General features: G+C 43.1%; 1 pseudogene; it reads right to left on the reverse strand.

Moving 5' to 3' along the window:
• Nucleotides 1-1,408: 1,408 nt before the first annotated feature.
• On the reverse strand, nt 1,409-21,854 carry LOC118586219 (annotated as a pseudogene).
• Nucleotides 21,855-22,129: the final 275 nt, after the last annotated feature.

Genomic DNA, 22,129 nt, shown 5'->3' on the forward strand with positions numbered 1-22,129 from the left:
CTTCCTTCCTTCCTTCCTTTCTTTCTCCATTCATTTATTTATATTCTTACTTATTTTAAGTGTGTGTGTGTGTGTGTGTGTGTGTGTGTGTGTGTGTGTGTGTGCTTACACATGCATGCTGTGGCACATATGGCTGAAGTCAGTTCTCTCTTCCCACCATGTAAGTCCCAGGACTTGAACTCAGGTAGGTGGTCAGACTCAGTGGCCAGTGCACTTTGCTGTCTGAATCCTGCCACATGTCAAACCAGTCTTTATTAGCTTCCTCTTTTCAGGAAAATTGAGATGGACAATACAGGAAGTGGCAAGAAGGGAAGAGGCTGAGGATACAGGAGAAAAGATTGTGGGTATGGAAGGAAGCTATGGATATGGAGGAAGAAGGAGAAATGATTAAATGTGAAGGGAAGGGCAGTGCTCCACAGCTCAGGCTCAGTGGGAGACAACTCTGGGAGGAATCCAGATATTTTTTGTCTTTATTTTGATGTGAACTCATAATTTGTCTCAACGTGGAAATGTAAGGGTGGACACTCAAAACTGGGAATAACCACACACATCAGGCTGTGTTCTAGAACTTTCTCTGATACAGATTGTGGAAGTTGTTGCTAAAATTCTTTCACTTGAGGAGACATTAACAATGTCTTCCTGCTTTCTCTAAGGCTCCAATAACAAACCATGACAAGGTACTACTAAAGTTCCTCCTGCCATAGCAGTGAATTTATTGGCCTCAATTTCAGTGTGTGGGTGAGGCAGTGACTTACAGGAGAGTGGATGCTCCCTGCAGAAGGCTACACTAGAAAGTCTTTACATAGCAGGTATGATGACTTTTCTCATAATTGAATAGACAGAGCCCTCCTCTCTCTCATCCTATATACGCTAGCCCCTCCTTGAGGCCATATCCAATTAGAGTAGAATTGCATATAATAGGTGGTATGGAGTGGCTAGACACTCAAGTGAGGGTCCCATGATCCTTCCTGCCCCCTCTTCTAAAGGCAATGTCAACTGTTGACTAGTCTGGGATGATTCACATTTAGGCACAGTTGAGCTTCCTAAGATGGCAGGTGTTTGGCTCAGTGGAAAGTTCTGTACAGCTCAAGTGGAGGCTGACCATAGCTCTGCTTCCCTATCTTCTGACTAGGATCACTTTTGAAGGCAAATGTGGCATCTCAAGTACCCCTCAAGGTTTCTCCTGATTCTGTAGAGTACCATGTTCAGGGCTGGGCAGGAGGGAAGCCAGGACCCCTAGGTATCTCTCAGGAAGCAGTAGCCCATATTCCTGGTCTCTGCTGTTTTGTTGACAAACTGGTATGGCCTCCAGCATTCTTTGGGTAGATGAAGGCTTCAAACCAGTTTCCAAGGTGAACTGTGTTGGCTTCTTTCCAGGTAAAGGAAGCCTAATCAAGAACAGGAACTGCTACAGCAGGGACCGATGAAGGCTCCAGTCCTTGCTCAGGGTGCAATGTAAATCATCATAGCTTTCCTGATGGGTGTTATCTGAGATATAGTGGAACTATCCTTGGATGCTTAGTGACATCTGTGGTCTCTTTGGACCCTGGCAGCCAAAATGTGAGCTCAGGTTGCATTGCTCACATAAATGGGTGGATTGTGGAGAATTTTCCAGTAACATCCAAAATACTATTATTTTTAGGGCTGTAAGCATTACCCCAGAAAGGAATGCGCTTCCCTCCCCATAAATGTATGTGGGTCTTAAGGCACAGGTATGCAAAGTGCTACCATTTTTCAGGATGCTCGCATTGTGGCCAGCACTGCCTTCTCACCCACCTTTATGCTGTGTGGATATGGATCAGACCATGTAGTTTCAAGTTATTCTTCCTCATGGCCATGAAGGATGATCTCCTTGTAGGAGTTGGGACCTGAAATATGAACTGAGCTGGTGTAGATGAAGGCTGTCACACTAGCCTGGACAAAGGCTTCCAACAGGTTCTGGTACCTAATCACAGACAACACACTGTTAGTGTAAGGAAATAAAGCAAAAAATCCAAATGATTCCTGTTCATTTCCACCCTGATCCCAGATACCTGGTGCATTCTTTCCTGTTAATGGATCAGCATGGCCATGGTGTGGGAACATGAGCAATAAAAATGACAAAAACTTAGATTAGGGAAAAGAACAAAGGGTTTCTATTCCATGCTTTGTCAACACAGTTTTAAAACGACAACTTGTCATTTCATTAGTGGGAAGCAATATTTAAATTAAGAAAAACATCCAGGCATATTCAAGGACAGCTGAGAATCCAGATGCTCAGTGCCACACTCATTGTACAGAGGCAACTGAACACTGACATGGTCATTATATCTCTGGATATATATCACCAAGTGAGAGCTATAGAAATTGTCACAAGGACCATCTCTAGTGACCCAGCAAAGGTGCTGAGCTCTGTGGAGATTTAACATTTTCTGTGACTGAGGTATCCATTTCTTCTGCAACACCAGAGATTCTCTCTTTCATGTTGTGTACTCTGAGGTTTGAGTTTGACTTCCTTGTCATTTCCAATTTTGTCTCAGTTTGGGTTTGCTTTAGCTATTCCATGTCAACTTTCAGGTCTTGAACTTTCAGGTTTTCATCATGTCCCTCACTGTTCCTCTGTGTTTTCATAGGCCTCATTAAGGGTTTTCCATATCCTCTGTGAGGTCCATGAACATATTCAGAATGGCTGCTTTGAAGTCCTTGTGTTTCCATGCTGGTGTCTTGGCCTCTGGGTTTGTGATGACCCAGGTGATTTTAGGTGTTGATATCTAGTCCTTGTTTTGTGGGTGCTCTGTTGTTTGGTTTCTGTTGCCCTCTCTTGATCTTAGGGAAGTATGGTTGTTGTGGTTCCCAGGTAGACAGTGCTTCTTCAGATTAGTGGATGGCAAAGAGGAATAGAGGTGTGCTAGGTAAAAGGCCTTAGAGTTGTTCCAGGAAATAGCCAAGGGGATCCTGTCTACATCAAGAGATGTGGTCCCCAGGAAGCTGGAGGTGTGGTAGAAAGTGGGCCTTATGCAAGTAGGATGACCTAAGGCAAAGAATAATCTGGAGAGGCTGTCTTGAATGGGCTAGGGGACCCTGGGTCTGAACCAAGAGTTGGAGTCTCCAGTGAATGGAGCCAAGGTGGGAAAAGGGGACATGTATCAGGTTTTTATGTATCTGAAGGTGAGAGTGGAGAGATCATAATGGAGGACAGGAAAGGATAATGACAGAGTCCCTGACAGATGCAGCCAATGTGGTCCCAAGTACACAGGGCTTCTATGTATTGGGGGCTGACAAGAAGGAATCAGGATAAGCTGGAATTGAGGGATTGGGGAGGAGAGGGTCCACAGGAAGAGGAAAGCTGGGTCTACTGAAAGGTTTAGCATGGTCCCCAGGTAATGAATGAAGTAGGACTGATGGACAGGCTCCTGCAAGCACGCTGCTACAGTGCTCATGGTGAGGATGAGAGAGTGTCATGGGGAACAGGAAGGACAGTGGAAATCTCCCACTGGAGTACAGTGTGGGTTCCAGGTAGAGAGCTATTTTACACATTGGCATCAGTCACAGAGGAATTTGAGGAAGGAGGAAACCTCTCTGCTGCAAGGTTCAAGAAGTCCCAAGAAATGGAGGGAGTATGGTGGGAGGAGAGGGCCCTGCAAGCCTGTTACCTCCTTTGAAAATGGTGTCTTTTATTCTTTTTGTAAATCTCTAAGCTAAAACTACAGCAAGAGTTCATGTATTTTCCCCTTTTATCTCCTTTGAGAATAAGTACCCTCTCTCTCTCTCTCTCCCTCTCTCTCTCTGTCTCTCTCACTGTATCTCTCTCAACAGGGTTTCTATGTATAGCCTTGGATGTCCTGGAACTCACTTTGTAGATCAGGCTAGTCTTGAAATCAGAGATGTGCCTGAGAATTTATTGCCTATGCTGAGAATTAACTCTTAAATGTTAAAATGTCAGCTAGAGTGAGCCGAATTAACCTTCCCTAATAGTTTTTTCTTCAGAGGCAGCAGAAGAAAGAGCTATGGAGTGGAGACTGTCAGTCAGAGACACAGTCTCTGTATAGTTTACAACTTCAGCTTAAGGGCTGGTGAGATGGCTATGCAGGTAAAGTTTCCTGCCACAGAGACTGATAATCTGAGTTCGGTTCCTGGACTAACTCCACATGTTGTCTTTTGACATCTGCACACACCTGCTGAGTCTCACAAGTAGGCACACAAAGTGGACATAGAAAGTCAATTAGGAAATGTGTATTATTATCATAATGTTCATATGCTTATACATGCACATTTGTAAAAGTGTTTTTAGATTAGAAACAAGAATAGGAACTTGTACTGTGCATGAAGAAAACCTAAATTGATTTAAAAATGGAGCCATAGCAGGGACACAAGTCATTTACTTTTCAGAATTCCAGGGGTAGATGAAGTATTGCTGAATGCCTTGTTTTACTTTATTTGATTAGATGATCATTTCAGTGGCTGAAGCAAGAGTTAATGCTAGGGTAGTGTTGTGGGTCAATGAGGTGTGATGCTTAGTGAAGGTTCCTTCCCAGATTGTCACTGAGGGCCAGGCATCTTCTTTTCCATGTTTCAGAAGGGCCAGACTCTAAAGTGGATGTGGCATAGTTTAAGATATGGGGTGACCAAGCCCTTATGTCAATCTCCCAGAGGAGTTGTTGGAGATCCTTCCACTCCAGAAATGGGATATGTTCTTCTGCTATGATTTTCTGTGAGGCAGATGTATGTCTTGGGGTCAGATGCCTGACACTTCTGATAGGGCCTTGTCCCTCATTACCAGAGTGGGCTAGAGGGCACATTTGTCTCCTCTCTAACAGAACTGTTGTAGCTACAGTCTTCTTTCCTTCATGGGATCAGGGTTCACAGATCCAGACAGGACATAAAAGGACAAGAGCATTCTTATAGACTTAGAATGCACAGGTAGGTTCAAAACAGACATGCTGTTTAAAAAGTGAGTGCAGGCTGTCACTTCCCAGAGGCAGAGCGGAGTAGCAGCAGCAGTAATTGTTGCTGTTCTTCCTCTTTGACTGTATTGAGGGTCCCACCACCCAGCTCCCACATAAATTATCTTAGAGGCCTTTCTTTCTCCTTTTTTCTATTCTTCCTTCCTTCCTTCCTTCTTTCCTTCCTTCCTTCCTTCCTTCCTTCCTTCCTTCCTTCCTTCCTTCCTTGCTTTCTTTCTGTCTGTCTTTCATCTTATCAATACGTAGTCTTTGCTTGGTTTGTTTCTAGCCAGCTTTTCTTAACTTAAACTATCCCATCTATCTTTTTCCTCTGTGCTTTTGCCTTTCTGTATTTTGTGTACCTTTCATTAACTCTTACTCTGTGGTTGGCTGTATAGCTGAGTGCCTGGCCTCTAATGTCCTCTTTTCTTTTTTTATTCCTCAATCTCTTTTCTCAGATTTTATCTATTTTTTCTCTCTGCTTGCCAGCCCAGCCTATCTGCTCTCCTGCCTTGCTATTGACTGTTTAACTCTTTATTAGACAAATCAGATGTTTAGATAGGCAAAGTAACACAGCTTCATGAACTTAAATGAATGCAACATAAAAGAATGCAACACATCTTTCTATCATTAAATTAAGTGTTCCACAGCATAAACAAATATAACACATCCTAAAATAGTATTCCACAACAGAGCATGCTTTGGTTAAAGCTCACGCTTGAACATCCACAAAGCCCCTGATTCTGTTTGTCATATCCTTTCGCAGGAAATTACTAACAGATTTGTGGAACACAAACTTCAGAATCCTAACTCAGATCCCTTGCACATCCAAGGGAGAGAGTGCCAATGCTGTGTTCAGTCCCAGGTGTGGAATCCTAAACCCACAGTAGGAGAGAGCTTCTACATGGAGTCTAGAGTCTGGTTGCTGAGCTGCTTTAGGTGTGGGGATAAGAGACTCCCACATGACAGCAATCCTAAATGCATATATATCTTACCCAACACTCTTTTCAAATACACAGGGGCCACATTCAGATTCAAGGGGTTCTTAGAAGCAAGCACTCTTCATAATCTTAGAAACTGGAAAAGGAAAGTGAGAAGAATGAAGCATTCCTAACAACAGTTCACCAGGAACTTTCCATCACAAACCCAGTAGCACAGCCTTTTTACACACAAGGTCAGGTGGGAACCCATGGCCCATTCTCTTGACCAATATTCCTCACAGGCAGTTGGCGTCATCATGCTTGGAAAGAGAGAACTCTCCCTGCCCCCATAAACTGCTGGGTACCCTAATATATCAACCCAAATCTTCTCTCTACAGTTTAGGCTTGTAAAACACTGGTCCCTGGAATCTGTTATCTGAGGTCCATATCTCTGTGCTTTAGAAAGAGAACATCCTACATGGCCATATAGAAAAGCATGGTGTGTGGAGGAACTTCAAGTTTCAGAAATTGATGAACCATCGAGGTGAGTGATAGAGGGATCAGATAAGGAGGTATGGATGACTATTCAGGCAGTAAGACCTGAATGGGAGAAATGCTGATAACTGCAGCAAAGCTAGGCTGCCAAAGAGAGGAGAAAGCATGCAGGGTTTGGAGTTCCAGCAGAAGGGACTGAATGCTTGGATTCTGCCTTCACTTCCATCGCTGTGACAAATTCCCTGGCCAGAAGCTGAATATGGGGGAAAGAGTTTGGTGTACTATCACAGGTTAGGATCTGTCAACCTGGGGAAGTCAAGGCAGGGACTTAAGAGGTTAGTCACATCACATACACAGTCAAGAGCAGAGAGGTACAAATGCGTCCATGCCAACTGCTTGCTGCTTCTGGTCCCTGTAGCATTCTTCCATCTCACATCTTCCCACCTTGATTAAGAACAGCCATACGTGTGGGCCAATCTTATGTACATAATTCCTTGTAGAGACTGCCTTCCCAGGTGATTTTAGATCCTGTGAAGATGATGGTTAAAACTAACCAGCAGAGGGCACTGTGTGACATCAGATTATATCTTGTGCAAATGTGCCCATGGGTCTGCAGAGGACACTTAATCCTCTCTGGTGTCTCTTCACAAGCTTGCTTTACTAGACCTGAATTCTACTTTGCTGCAGTCACATGAATCAGGCCTCCACTTTGCTACAATCACATCAGACTTTCAGTTTGTTGCTAGACTCTTGGATTGTCCCCTCATCTTTTCTAATTCAGTGGCCCCAGCATGCTTTTTAGGAAGCTCAAGCTAAATACTTACTACTTTCCATAGCATATTGAGTGGGTTCTGGAGGCTGCCCCCTGACTGTCTTTATTTATTGCTACAGCTGACGGTATATACTACCCTCATCCAGCAGGAATACTGACCTCCCTTAGCACCTGACCTTCTCAGGACACTGTAAACCCTCCTATCTACAGTCCCTACCAAATGTAATATTTTTCTCTCTCTACTAGACTTTAAGTCTGGATCAGGGATGGAGCACTGGGGTCAGGGCCTTGGGTTTACTATGAAATATATTTGTGTGTGTGCAGGTGGGTCCATGCAGGGAGGACAGCTGGAGAGATGGTGTAGAGGAGGAGTGTGCACGTGGGGGAGCAGGAGGGCCAGTGAGTAAAGAGGCTGGACACCACTTAGCATGGTTTGCTGAGAGATCGTTGGTGTCCTGAGGGTCAGACAGAGATGGACACTAGGCAATGGTGGCCTCTGGGGACCCAGAAGAGTGTTCAGTAGATGGTCTGTTTAAGAGATTACTTGCAGGAGAATGTTCAGAGACAATTCTTGATCTTTGATCTCCAAATACTGGAGTGTGAGCTTTGGGCAGCAGAATGAGAACACACAGCTCAAGGAAGAGGGGGAGTGGCCCCTGCTCCTCAGCTGGGTGTGGATCCTGTTTCTTAACCAGATGGTGGGAGGCTCCAGTGACTCCACTGTTTCCCCTTGGTGTGAGTCCTATGGCCGCGCACGCTTTATGCAACCATGTAAAGCCATGGAGTCCTAGCCACGTGAGATATTCTGACCTGGAAATGGCTATTTTGAACCAGAAATAATTAGGCAGTCCGCTGGTCAAGCCCAACCATGTGGACGTGTTGTAATTTTCTATCATTCCCGACTCATTTGTTCTTAAAAAAAGAAAAAAAATGTGGATGGATAGGTATGGGGCACCGTTTCTCTCAAAGACTGCTTCAGGCTGAATGGTGGATGTCGATTGGTCCTTGAAGGGAAATGCGGAGGCTGGCTCCTGAAGTCCTGGGATGAAGTCCTGCAGTTGTGTCTATTCTTCATGGTGTGGCAGGTCCTGGGATGAAGTTCTGTCATGCCTTGTCCTGCAGCTGTCTGTCCTTCATGGTGTGGCTGGGAACCTTCTGTCTGACAGGACACTGGTGACATAAAAGCTTAGAGAAAAGACTCATTATTATTTTGTTTTTGGAGCTGACATTTATCTGAGGTAGATCTGGCCTGTCTGGAGACATGTTAAAAAGGTGGCTGTGATGTTTTAGTACTCTGCTTGATTTTTACCTGAGACAAGCCTTATTCAAGGTAGTTTATTTAAGGCACCTGTTTGTTAGTTTAGCATTTACACAGGTGATCAGTTGCTGAGTATTGAATAGTGATAGACTGTTATATCCTCACCGCCTGGATATTTTGTTGTTAGGTAACACTTCACCATTCTAGGGTCTTTGATGGAGTTAAAGACTAAATAGTTAAACTTTTATTTTTCTTAGTTTTAATAAAAGGTAAATTAGGAATAAAACTTTAGACTCATAATGATAACATCATCAACCAGGGCCTTACACTACCCATCAGAAATGACTAGAGTAGCCCCAGGGGGAGAGGAAGCAAATGTAATCTCAAATAAGGCTCTTAAAACACTGATCGAAATGGCCAGAGAGTCCCTGCTCAAACAGTCTTGCTGGAGCTTGACAGCACTGGTGGCCTTTGGAGGAGAATGGCCTCATAGACTCACATGAATCTTGAATCCTTGGTCCGCATTGGTGGAAATGCTAGGAAAGCATTAGGATAGATGGCCTTGTGGGAGGAGGTGTCTTTAAGGTGGACTTTGAACAGCTGCTGCTCCTAGTGCTCTCTCTGCCTGGTGCTCCCAGATCAAGAAGGGAGCTCTCTGCTGTGCCTGCTGCCATACTCATCTCCAACCCCAGGAAATAAAACGTGAGTCCGATTTAATGCTTTCTTTTACATTTGCTCTGGCTGTGATGTCTTGCAACAACAATACAAAGTACCTAATACTTGTGACTCAGTTATTGCCTTGTGAGAAGGTTCCAGTCCCATGGTTACATAGCTTTCCCATTTGCTATTCCCACAGTGGGTATCTTTATACCACGAGACAAGCAATAACCTCTGTTGGCAATGGTTCTTCTACCTGTTCTGGAGGGCCCCGTGTCTTGAATACCTTTAACTGTTTTTTGTTCTCCTTTTTCCTCATCACAGGGATGAGAGGAGGGGGACTTTGTCAGAGGAAAGGATCTTGCAGGACCTTTGAGACAGTCACTTGAGTCTAAAATTGGGGGATTCATGCTCTCAGACTTGACTCCCAATATGTGTAAATGGTGCAAATCAATTTACCAACAGAAGAAGTGACAGGTGCATCTTCAGCTAATGCAATCTTCTCAGCTCCTTACTCACCCACTCTACAAAGCTTCTCCCCTTTACCATCTACATTTATTATCCATAGCTAATTGTTCTGTCCTTCTAAATACACTGAGTACCATTTACCTGGTTTCTGTGCTGAGGGGACATGATTCACCTCAATGTCAACAGTGTCTGACCAGGGTGGCAATTCTGAGTGAATAAACTGAAAAATGAGATACAGTAGACACAGATTTTATCAAATTGCTTTGAACATAAATGTAAATGTGAATTGAAGGTACTGCCTAATGTGAGTGAGTTGCATAATCACGATGAGAATCAAGAAACAGAAGGCCACCGGGAGTCTATGGTGGAACAATTAATCACTGTACTATATAAGAGGAAAGGGGAGAGAGGAGCCTATGGAGAGAGGGACAGAAAGAGGGAAGCTGACTCTTCACTGGCTCTGGGGACTCTACTCCTCCTTGCCCAGCCTTAACATATGGGGAGGTGCTGAGTCTTAGGGCAACTCCTTATGTCATGCTTTGCCGATATTCATGGGATAGCTGCCCTTTCCTAAACAGAAATGGGGAGGAGTGGATGGGGAAGGGGAACAGAGGAGGGTTAGGGGAAGGACTGGGAGGAGTAGAGGAAGTGGAAACTGTGGCTGGGATGTAAAATAAAGAAACAAATAAAGTTTTTTTTTTTTAAAGGAATAGTTGGGGAGAACCATCCTTTACCATCCACTGAAAACCCAGCATCTATATCAAGGTTCTTCCAGGATGTTCCTTCTGGCAGCTCATCCCACTCCCTGAAATGTAGTTTCTCTACTAATTCTTCTTGCCTCAGGCTACCCTTCCTGGGAATCTCCACCCTACCACAGAGAGTTGCATACTGGTTCAGGACACCTGTCACTGTTGACTGTGGTTGTTAACTTATCGATCGTCCAACTGGTCTCTCTAGACTCCAGCAGATCATCTGAAAGCCTTGCACCCAAAACTTGTGCTCATATCTAATTCGGGCAAAAATGAGTATTGCATCATCTTACAGAAGGCAAGAATGAAAGAACACAATGTCCACTAAGAATGCCCCTTGGCCTACATGTCCAGTATGTTCTAACTGGGTTGGGCAGCCCTATCCCTATGGCCTTAGTATTTGTGGTTTCCATGGCCTTACTCTTCAGTGTCTCCAGATGTTGGCTGGGAGTCTCCTCTAAAGGTGTTTCATGTTCTTCACACCTCTAACACTGTGGGTTCATACTGTGGCCAATGCTTCACCATCATAGCCTCATGCATCACTTTCTCAGAGGCTCCTCACATGGAATCTAACCCTGCTACACATTACTCTGAGTTCAAAGGCTTTCTTTAAACTCTAGTTTAAAAGCCTCCTTGAGTCCAGAAGTCCTGCATTATTCTGTGCCTGGAAAAGTAGTATTATGTGAATGATGACAGGTTCTGCTGAAATTTCCAGCAGTAGAAATTGGACCAAGGCTTCAATGACTGCTAAGTGTCTGAATCTAGAAAACACATCCATAGGCAACCACCTTTTGAGTAAGCTGCCTGCAGCTCTCTCTTTGAAAGGACTTACAGATGCATGCTGTTTCACACATTGGAGTCTGTGATCCAGAAACATGGTGTCACATTGAAATTTCCTGTCTCAGATTAATTAGCCCATTACTTTTGAGTCAAGCTTTGCTCAAAATTTTTACCATGTGCAACAGAGACAAACCATTTGTCGAAATCCAACACAAGTGTTTTCTGGACCGATAAACTGTTCACATTTGAAATACTACAGTTCACATTGAAATAGTAGTCTTTACTATCCACACATCTTTGGCATTCTGATGTTCTGATCTCCCACCTGTCATGTGTTAAGATAACACAGTTTCCATGACAAGATTCTTCTTCTTCTTCTTTTGTTTTTATGTTTTGTTCGTTTTTTGGTTTTGTTTGGTTTTCAGTTTTTCTTTTAAATTTGGTTTTGTTTTCTGGGGTCTGGTTGCAAGGGCAGAGGGTGGATGAGAAGTCACAGGGCGATGAGTGGGATAGAATGCATGAGGTGAAATCTACAAAGAATATATATATATATATGACATATGGCATTGTAGGAATTCTCTAACCTGTTCCCAACAGTGAAGCCTGAAGCAGAGCTAGACTATTGGTTTTCAAAGCCACAGTTTTCATTAGGGACTTTTCATTCACACCACCATCTGTAATTCCAGCTCTAGAAAATCCAACGCCCTCTTCTTCTGGCCTCCAAAGGCACCAGGCACACATGTGGTGCACAGGCATACATGCAGGTAAAACACTCTATGTGTAAATTAAAATAAGTAAATCCTTTATAAAATTTGATCTTGTAGAAGACATTTTACATTGCACCTGTCTAAAATGGAACAAGACAAAAGTACCTGGATGAGAGCACATGAAGAATGAGGAGATGACCCAGAAGGCAAGTCTCAACAACTTACCAGCAGCAGCCTCATCCCCAGTATCCCCATGAACCCCAGCCTGTGGGATCAGGCCCTGCTCAGGATGATCAGGATAGACAGGGTGGGCTTTCTTTTGCAGCTGTAAAAGGAGCTGTCAGTGAGAGGTTCTGCAAAAGTGGTGAGGACAAACCCAGAAGACAGGCTTCTCTAGTTTCACAAGCAGATGCATTGCCCACATGCCATCCAAATTCCTGGGCTGCCACTCAATTTTCTCCTCAGAGTTCAGCACATTTCCTCACCAGAAAAGTGCAGTTTGAGGCTTTAGGGATGGTGGGAGATCTCTCTGACAGCTGTAACCCCATTTTCTCTGCCTCCCCAAAATTTCTGCACCTCAGCTTCCTATACCACAGTCCTGCACTGCAATATTTGCTGGTGTGAGGCACAGCAGCAGTGGATTCACATGGTTTCCTAGTCCTCCCAAGGCCTGTCTAGGAGGGTCAGGAGACCTCACTAAGGACTGTGGAACTGGAAGCTTGGGACCAGCTCTTTCCATGTTATCAGTGGCCTCCTCGACTGAATGTTGGTTGATGTCAATAGGTCTTCCTGGCATTCCTGCATTGAATTCTAGGTGTTTCCCAGGTGATGTTGGGGCTGAAACTCTTTAGCAGCCACTGAGCATCACAGATGGGACACAGACAACTAGAAAAGTCTGAGGCTTGATGAAGACATCAGTCTGTAGATAGAATTCTCTGCTCCCCTCACTTCCCAGTAGAACTCTTCTTCCCTTGGGGAAAACTGGCTCTTCCTTTCTCCCTCTGTCCTCAGCAAAGGAAAAACAAAAACAAAAACAAATTGTACAACCCTCCCCATGGCTTCCTCAGAAAACAGCAATCTAAGAGGATCTGGTCACTGCCCCTTCCCTCTCAGATTCCTAGATGTTAATAATGACATGCTTACAACCCTGAGTCTTCACTCATTTAAAATGGATAACATAAGATACCTTGGAACTGACTGAGGACTTGTTTCTGGCCCTGCTTCATGCTATCCTCCCTCAGGTCAAATATCAAAAGTCAGATTGATGGCTTGTGAAATCCCTCACTGTAGAGGGTTTTGACTGATGGTTGGCAGGGAACAAAATCAGCCTCAACCTTTACCCTTAGACAGGATTGGATCCCTGTGCCTTGTACCTGACTCCACCATAGACTTATGGAGTGATCTCTCTTATGGGGCTATGAATGAGGTGAAGATTTGGACCAGGAAATAGCTCTATCACAGCTAGTAATTTGTTCAGGACATTATGGATCCTTGTGCATATCTGTACCGTCCCTTGTTGTTAAAATAACATGTCCTGTGCTATAGATTGTGTTGTGAATAAAATTACAGCATCGAACTACCGGCAATGATCTCATGGTCTCCATTCCAGGACATTATGTGTCCTTCAACCTAGGAAATCTGGTTTCTTCCAGGTGGTGGTGCATCTGAAGCTCTTTCCCAGTCCATGTGAATGTGAATGAGTGTTGTGGTATATTGGTAACATGGTCATCTTTGTATACACAGGGAATACATTGCCACCCCTCACTAGTTTCCAAGACAAGCAATTTCTTGCTATTGTGACAAGCGGGGCACTGGATATATGCAGAGTGACCAAACTGTGCCTGCATCCCACAAGCACATCTGCAAAGGGAAGCACTTTGAAATGTGCTTTGAGTCAGAAGATCTGACATTGAAAGCACAGGCTGGCTGCCGTGAACTAAAACCTCTAAGTACCTGAGGGCTCTGAGGAGAACACTGAAGTGCCAGGCCCTACTAGAGTGTCCACACAGAGGTTCACAGCCTGTGCACCTTCTACCACAAGGGAAAATGGAATGGAAGCATCCAGAAGGAAAGCTGAGGAGAAGAGGAGTGATGTGGAGAATTTGTTCTAGCTGGTGAGCTGAGTGGGGAGAGGAGTCAGAGAGGAGGGAGAAAAGCAAGCTGTGGGAACAGACAGAAGGAAAGGAAAACCTCCCAGGGCTGTCTCCCAGGCCTCTTCCTGCCTGCCTTAGTGAAACTCAAACAAAGCAACTTCACAACGTTACTTAGGACCTCCCCATTTGGAGAACATATGTGAAAGGAAGCCTCTAGTAGTCCATAGGCAACACATAGGAAACCCCATAATGTATGTTCTCTTTTTCCATTCCCCTAGAATATATGGAGCTTATGGTTTGTACTTCATGTCCCATAAAGAAAAGAGGCAATTAACAAACTGACCCCAAAGAAACTCCATCCCTGTTTGCCAAAATAACCACCCAGGCTACATTTATTAGATTATCCATATTTGGTCCAGAGTCATGGCTCAGTGGGTAGAGGTGTCTATTGCCAGACTTGGTCACCTGACTTCTGTCCTGGGCCCCACATGGTACAAGGAAAGAACAAGCTCTCAGAAGTTATCCTTTGATCTCCACACATACTTCATGATACATACATGTGTGCATAGACGGATCAAAACTATGTGCTAATAATCAGGAATCAAACCAGCTGTTGAAATCTTCAGGAACTCCATTATTATACCCCCTTTTTAATATGCAACCATTAATTATATTGGAGATTATATAGCTTTGCAGCATATACAGTCTTTTCTCTATTCTGTTTTACAATCTTATGTAAGTAAGCCAAAACATTTTAAAACCAATACAGTTCCTATTGCTAGCACAAGAGTAACACTTGCTAAAACAAGAAATCTCTTGAAGTCATTCACAGGGTTGAATGAGGGTATCATATCTGCAAGGCTTTCAATAACATCCATTCCTGTCATATCAGGTAACTTTTTGTAGAATTTTCCTTTTTTTCTTGCTGTAAGTCATAAATCATTTGAGAAGAGTCAGGGTGACCCGTCAAAAGCATCTCAACCTTTTCCCAATCATACTTGCTGTCATTGACCTTAAATGTGCAATACAATAGGATGTAACATTCCAATCACATTTTAATTGTATTTGCTCCTTCAATATTTCTAATTGATCTCCCAACAATATAACAGCTTGCTTCAAATCAAATAATTTATTAACTATCTCATTATCTATTTTATTTTGTTTAGTTCAAAGTTCTGTAGAATGCTTATGCTAGTCTCTAATGAATTCAGCATTTTAAATTTTGTAGGAGGGCCACTCTGGCTGTTGCAGCAGTAGCAATCACCCATAATTGTGCAATTTCATCTTTGGCATAGGTACCCAAACCTTAACTGGATCCATTCTTGACAATTGATGAAGAAACCTTTTCTATGTATGCCTTTAAGTTTTTACTTTGTTTGTGAGCTAGGACAATTCATTCTAAAATATTATCGCCCCTCTCATAATGAGTCCAGTAGGGGAATGATTGGAACGAACAGTTATGGAAATACATTCAGTTGTGAGATCTAATCAATCCACACAGGCATTTTGTAAGTTTTGTTCTACTTGGGCTAATTCCCTTTCAGCCTCAGCTGTTAATTGTTTTGGACTGCCTAAATCTGAGACATCTTGCAAAATTTGAAACAAATTACTTAGTTCTTAAGTAGATAACCCAATGCCAGGCTGAAACCAGTTAATATCATCCAATAATTTTTGAAAATCATTGAGAATATGTAACTGATCTCTCTTAATCTGTACGATTTGTTTCTGGATTGTCTGCAAGAACTTCCTAACTTCTCTCCATCACGGCTTTCTAAATTTCCCACAGCTTTTGCAAACAGCACAACCAACTGTAGACCAATGACTCAAACACATGCACCTACAGGGTATATTTCATGTTCAAACCACACTTGCTCAAAGGATACATTTCCTGCTCAAACCTGCTACTGTGGACTGATAGACAACTACCTATGGTTCAAAACACATGTGTTCCCATGTCCAAAGTCCCCATAGTGTCAACACTCACAATGATGTTCCAAAGTCCAAAGCCAAAGCAATCTCTTAACTGTAAACATCTGCTAAAAAAAAGAGTTTACATACTTCAATACACAAAGGCACAGAGTAAATATTCTCTTGCGAAAGAGGAGTTGGGCATGACCAAGCAGAGCAAAACTGAATCATAGCAGGGAACACATGGAGTCCTGGAATTCTATATCTGACATAGACTCATGATGAAATTGTTTGTGCTCCAAAAGGGCTCTCATCCCTTGAGCAACACCTGCTGTCTCTTCAATTTAGGCTTGTTTGTGAACACCCAGGTTTGATTTTGTGTTCTCAGAAAATGATTGCTGAGGCAACACCTGGGCTTGATGCTGCTTCAAGACAAAAGTCTCCAAAGGACAACTACACTTATTGAATGGTTTATGGTGGTTGGAGGGGACCTCACATTCTTGGGCAATTAATACTTGGCTGTTGATACCATTTGGAGAGTAGACTTGCTAAACGAAGTGTGTCTCTAGAGAAGAACTTTGAGCGTTCAAAAACTCACACCATTCCCCATTTGTTCTCTCTGCTTCCTGATTGCAGCTAAAGACATGAGCTCTCAGCTGCTGTTCCAGCTGCCATGCCTGCCTGCCTCTACACTTCCCCACCATGATGGCAATAGGCTCTTATCCTTGAACAATATCCCAAATCAATCCCTTCTTCCTAAAAGGTGCCTTCATCATTGTATTTTATCACAGCCTTAGAAAAACAATCAATAGACTAATTGAAGTGTTGGAGCCCTCTAAGTCTTTTAACATCAGACATGGAGCTACATATAAGATTTGGAGTTTGCATTGCTGGGTATCAGTCTTGATATAGTCCAGCATTTCATCACTATGCCCCTATTCCTCCCTATTATAATAGTAATGTATGTTCTTTGCCATTGTGTACAAGAAATATATAATTTGCTTTTACAGGAGTTTGCAGGTAAGACATTGTCATGAGTCTGACAAGAGACTTTGGGGTTTTAAAACAGCACCAAGACTGTGAGAGACTATGGGGACCCTTGAAGTGATACTAAATGCATTTTTTTCATTATGATACAGCCATAGTACTTTAGGGAGGCCAGAGAGTAGAATGCAGAATGTGGTAGCTTGAATTAGAGCCCCACCCAAATCCCACCCCTCATATTCTTAGGCATCTGAATACTTGGCTCTTAGGTAGTGATACTGTTTGTGTAGGTTTAGAGATGTTAACTATGTCACTGGGGAAGGGCTTGGAACTTTCAAAAGCAATGTGTTATTTTCAGTGTACTCACTCCAGTTCCTGTTTGGGGATCTAGATGTGAGCTCTCAGCTGGTCCTTGGATTTGCTGCAACACTTCCCATCATGGTGGTGATGGACAACACTTTCTGGAATCATAAGCCCCAATGAACCCTTCCTTCTATAAATAGCTGTGATCATGGAGTTTTATCACAGCAGTAGAAACATAACTAAACAGGGTCATAGCATTACCCTTTTCTAAAGACTTTTCTAAAATTTATTTAGTGTGTGTGAGTGTTTTGCCCACATACATGTATGTATACCACATGCTTGCCTGGTGCCTGCAGAGAGGTCAGAAAAGGGTTTCAGATTCCTTGGAACTGGAGTAACAGATAGTGAAGAGCTCTCATATAGACTCTTGGAACTGAACCTGGGTCCCCTGCAAGAGTAATTAGTGCTCATAACCCCTGAACCATCTCTCCAGCCATGACATATTACTCTTAAAAATAAATTAATTGCGATTCTGATGAAGGCTTGCACTTACGATTAGATATTTTCAGGGAAAAAAAAGGTTAGAGATAGAGCTAGGGATTACAATAACTAACAATATTTTCAAAATGTAAACCATATTTTTCCATATTTTTCCTAATCTTACTCTTTTTAGGTTCCTTTTTTATTATAATTTACCATCATGCACTTAATTTAGTAGTTAAGTTGTCTCTCTGTATGCATCTTATGTGTGACATTGGATTAGTCAGGTCCACTTGGAATGCAGATGAAATTCTAAACGGTCTTAGTAAATAAGAAATACAGAGCCAAATACAGAGTTAAAGCCTAAAAACTCACTGCTGTAGCTTCTGCTGAGAGAAAGACTTTCTCCTGTGTGACCTGTCTTTTTATTGCCTTTCTGTTCTGCCTACTCATTGGCTCTAATCCCAACCACATGACTTCTTCATCACTGCCTGTCTATACAGACCTCCAGGTCCCTATAGTTGGTACTGAGATTAAAAGTTCAGGTCACCATGCTTGGCTGTGTCCTTGACTACACAGAGACTGCCTGTCATTTGATCAAATTAAGGGCATTTGCTACCACTTCCAAACTTTTGCTTAACGTCTATGACCTCTGTTCACCGGCAACTTCATTTATTAACATACAAATAAAATCAAATAAATATCACCATATTCCCCCCCTTCTATTCTAATAAAAAGAAAAAAGGAAAAATTTATGTAGCTGTGTGGTCACAACAGGAGTGTGTGGGATTATGCGGATCCATGGAATGAAAACACAGAGGCATCTTAAGAATGAATCTACCTGTTCTCATGTGGTCTTCATTTATCATGGTCTCTTATTCCTTGTTCTCCTTTTCTGTTCTTGATCCAGCTGGGATCTCCTGCTCCCCTAAGCTCTCTTTCCTTGAACCTTGCCCTTCATTACCCCCACTCACATCCAGGTTGTTCATGTAGATCTCATCCATTTCTCTGTCATTAGGCGATTTCTGTGTCATTCTTAGGATCCCATTTTCTAGGTAGCCTCCCTGGAGTTGTGTAGCAGTCTAGTCATCTTTGTTTTACATCTAGTATCCTCCTATGAGTGAGTACATACCATGTTTGTCCTTCTGAGTCTGGGTTACCTCACTCAGGATGTTTTCTAGATCCATCCATTTGCCTGCAAACCTCATGATGTCATTGTTTTTCTCTGCTGAGTAGTACTCCATTGTGTATATGTACCATATTTTCTTTATCCACTCTTCAGTTGAAGGGCATCTAGGTTGTTTACAGGTTCTGGCTATTACAAACAATGCTGATATGAACATAGCTGAGCAAATGCACTTGTGGTATGATTGAGCATTGCTTGGGTATATGCCCAAGAGTGCTATAGCTGGGTCTTGGGGGAGATGGATTCCCAATTTTCTAAGGAAGCACCATATTGATTTCCAAAGTGGCTGTACAAGCTTGCATTCCCACCAGCAGTGGAGGAGAGTTCCCCTTGCTCCACATCCTCTCCAGCATAAGCTGTCTTCCGTGTTTTTGATCTTAGCCATTCTGACAGGTGTAAGGTGGTATCTCAGAATCATTTTGATTTGCATTTCCTGAATAATTAGGGATGTTGAGCAATTCCTTAAATGTCTTTCAGCCATTTGAACTTCTTCTGTTGAGAATTCTGTTTAGTTCTATAGCCCATTTCTTAATTGGACTTTTGGGCATTTTGATGTCTAATTTCTGGAGTTCTTTATATGTTCTGGATATCAGCCCTCTGTCAGATGTGGGGTTGGTGAAGACCTTTTCCCATTCTGTAGGATGTCACGTTGTCTTGTTGACCATGTCCTTTGCTCTACAAAAGCTTCTCAGTTTCAACAGGTCCCATTGATTAATTGTTTCTCTCAGTGTCTGTGCTACTGGTGTTATATTTAGAGAGTGATCTCCGGTGCCAATGCATTCAAGAGTACTTCCTACTTTCTCTTCTATCAGGTTCAGAGTAACTGGATTTATGTTGAGGTCTTTGATCCACTTGGACTTAACTTTTGTGCACAGTGACAGATATGGATCTATTTGCAGCCTTCTACACATTGACATCCAGTTATGCCAGCACCATTTGCTGAAGATGCTTTCTTTTTTCCATTGTACATTTTTGGCTTCTTTGTCAAAAATTGTATGTTCATAGAAGTGCGGGTTAATGTCAGGGTCTTCAATTTGATTCCATTGGACCACATGTCGGTTTTTATGCCAGTACCAAGCTGTTTTTCTTACAGTAGCTCTATAGTAGAGCTTGAGGTCGGGGATCGCGATGCCTCCAGAGGTTGTTTTATTGTACAGGATTCTTTAGGCTATCGTGGGTTTTTTGTTTTTCCATATGAAGTTGAGTATTATTCTTTCCAGATCTGTGAAGAATTGTGTTGGTAATTTGATGGAATTGCGTTGAATCTGTAGATTGCTTTTGGTAAGATCACCATTTTTACTATGTTAATCCTGCCTATCCATGAGCATGGGAGATCTTTCCATTTTCTGACATCTTCTTCAATTTTTTTTTCAGGGACTTAAAGTTCTTGTCATATAGGTCCTTGACATGCTTAGTTAGAGTAACCCCAAGGTATTTTATATCATTTGTGGCTATTGTAAAGGGTGATGTATCTCTGATTTCCTTCTCAGCCTGTTTGTCTATTGTATATAGGAGGGCTACTGATTTTTTTGAGTTGATCTTGTATCCTGCTATGTTGCTGAAGGTTTTTATTAGCTGTATCAGTTCCTTGGTTGAATTTTTGGCACTCACCTTGCTTTAATTAAATAAATGAATCATCAGTCTAGCTACGTGGGCATAAGCCAATTCAGTGTAGGCGCAAGTGAACTTTGGGACTCTGTTCTACCATTCCAGGGAACTGAGCATCATAGGACCTGGCCGCGGTCACTAGCAATGGCTTGCAGGGGACTGGTCTGTCTCCATCTTCTTCAGGCGAGACCTATCCAACCGGTTGCCAATCGCCCTCAAAGTGTCAGTTTGAATGGTGTTAGCATTAGAAGACTCTAGTTATGGTGATTGTATACCAGCAACTGAGTAGTCTCTCCATGTTCCCTACCTTCATTGTCTATGGAAAAAATAAATAGAAAGCTGAACTGGAGCACCCGAGGTCTGTCATCTAGTCCGTGCTGGGCCCACCTCTGTGGGAGTGACATTCTGTTTCTGTTCTGACTATGGCCTTAACTAGCTATAGAAAGGAAAGCTGGAATCAAGATTGACCACAACAACCTTCTCCCGATTAGGCATGAAACATTTTTATTGTTCTTTTCTTTGGGCTTCATGAAGCAATGGGAATTTTCTCAGACAAACAATGCTTTGGGACTGTGAGAAGGAAAATGTAAACAATGATGAAATTCTAAGTTACAAGAGGTTCTGGGTAGTTCAGTACCAGAAACTTAGCCTTTGGTCACAACAGCTGTGGCACAGCCTGTGTGTCTCTGGGCAAGGGCTCAAGGCAAAAGTTTGGGACGGGTCCAGTGACTGGCAAGGTTTCTGGTGAAGACAAGTTAGTCATTGTGTCAAAGGGAAGTGTAAAATGGGTTGGTCTATGACCTTTTTGGAGGATTGACAACTTCATCAGGTCCTGCCATGGTCACATCACTGAGACTTTGTGTTCAGTGTCCCCGTTGTGGCTGCTCCACAGTGACCCAATCCATGAAATTTTCTCTCTGGCTTGCTCCCAGCTGACCAGTGCTCATGTCAGATCTCGCTGAGCTTCTTGTAGAGAAGGTGAACACATTGATTTAACACTATGACAAAGCTAGCGGTTAAAAGCGAGGCCGGATTGTAAATTGGACGCAGCAAAAGCTCAACGTTTCCAGCAGGAAGGCAAGCCAAGTAGAGCATGGCAGAGGAAGGCTCCAACTGGAATCAAGCGGAGGCCCCAGTCTTGCTCAGTGGTTAATATACAGTATTATGCTTTGGTAAAGGGTTCATCTGAGATGTGTAGACTTGACCTGGAATGTTTGGTGCGTTGTTGGGGTCTTCGTAGGCCCCTGGGCCTCGCGAATGGTGTGCACCGCTGCATTTACACAAATATACGGGCTTGGATCACAGAGAATTGGCAAAACATGTCAAGTATTCGATTTTCCGGAGTGCTTCTCCTCACACATATGAAATGTGTTGGCGTCCCTTCCCCATAGATGATGGAGTCTAAGCACAAGTTATGCAAAGTGCCCCCCACTCTCAGGGCTCTCCACTGGCTGCCGGCACCGCTTCTGCACTTTTTGCTGTATGGTATGGATCGACATGCCTTCTGTTCTCTTTCCTCACACTTCTGAGTGTCTCTTGAGTGTGTTTGGTCCAGCCACGCCATAGCTGCGTAGATGAGTGGGACCCTGGCATCCACCAGCAAGCATCAACAGGAGCTGAGTACTGAGTATGGGAAGTTCACTACTGTTAGGAGAAACGCTCAAGGGTCCACGTTGGTCGATTCTCCACCACTCAACCTCAATGGAAGACTACTACAGATCTATAATATTCTTACGCTGATCTTGACCGAACAGTTGCCTTTAATGCCACCAAGAATAAGCCTGAATTAAAGAGGTGACATTTAGAGTTATTGGAACAGGTTTCCTAGGTTCCCCGCCG

The sequence above is a fragment of the Onychomys torridus genome, chromosome 6 (assembly GCF_903995425.1).
Source record: "Onychomys torridus chromosome 6, mOncTor1.1, whole genome shotgun sequence".
In the NCBI taxonomy this organism is placed as follows: domain Eukaryota; kingdom Metazoa; phylum Chordata; class Mammalia; order Rodentia; family Cricetidae; genus Onychomys; species Onychomys torridus.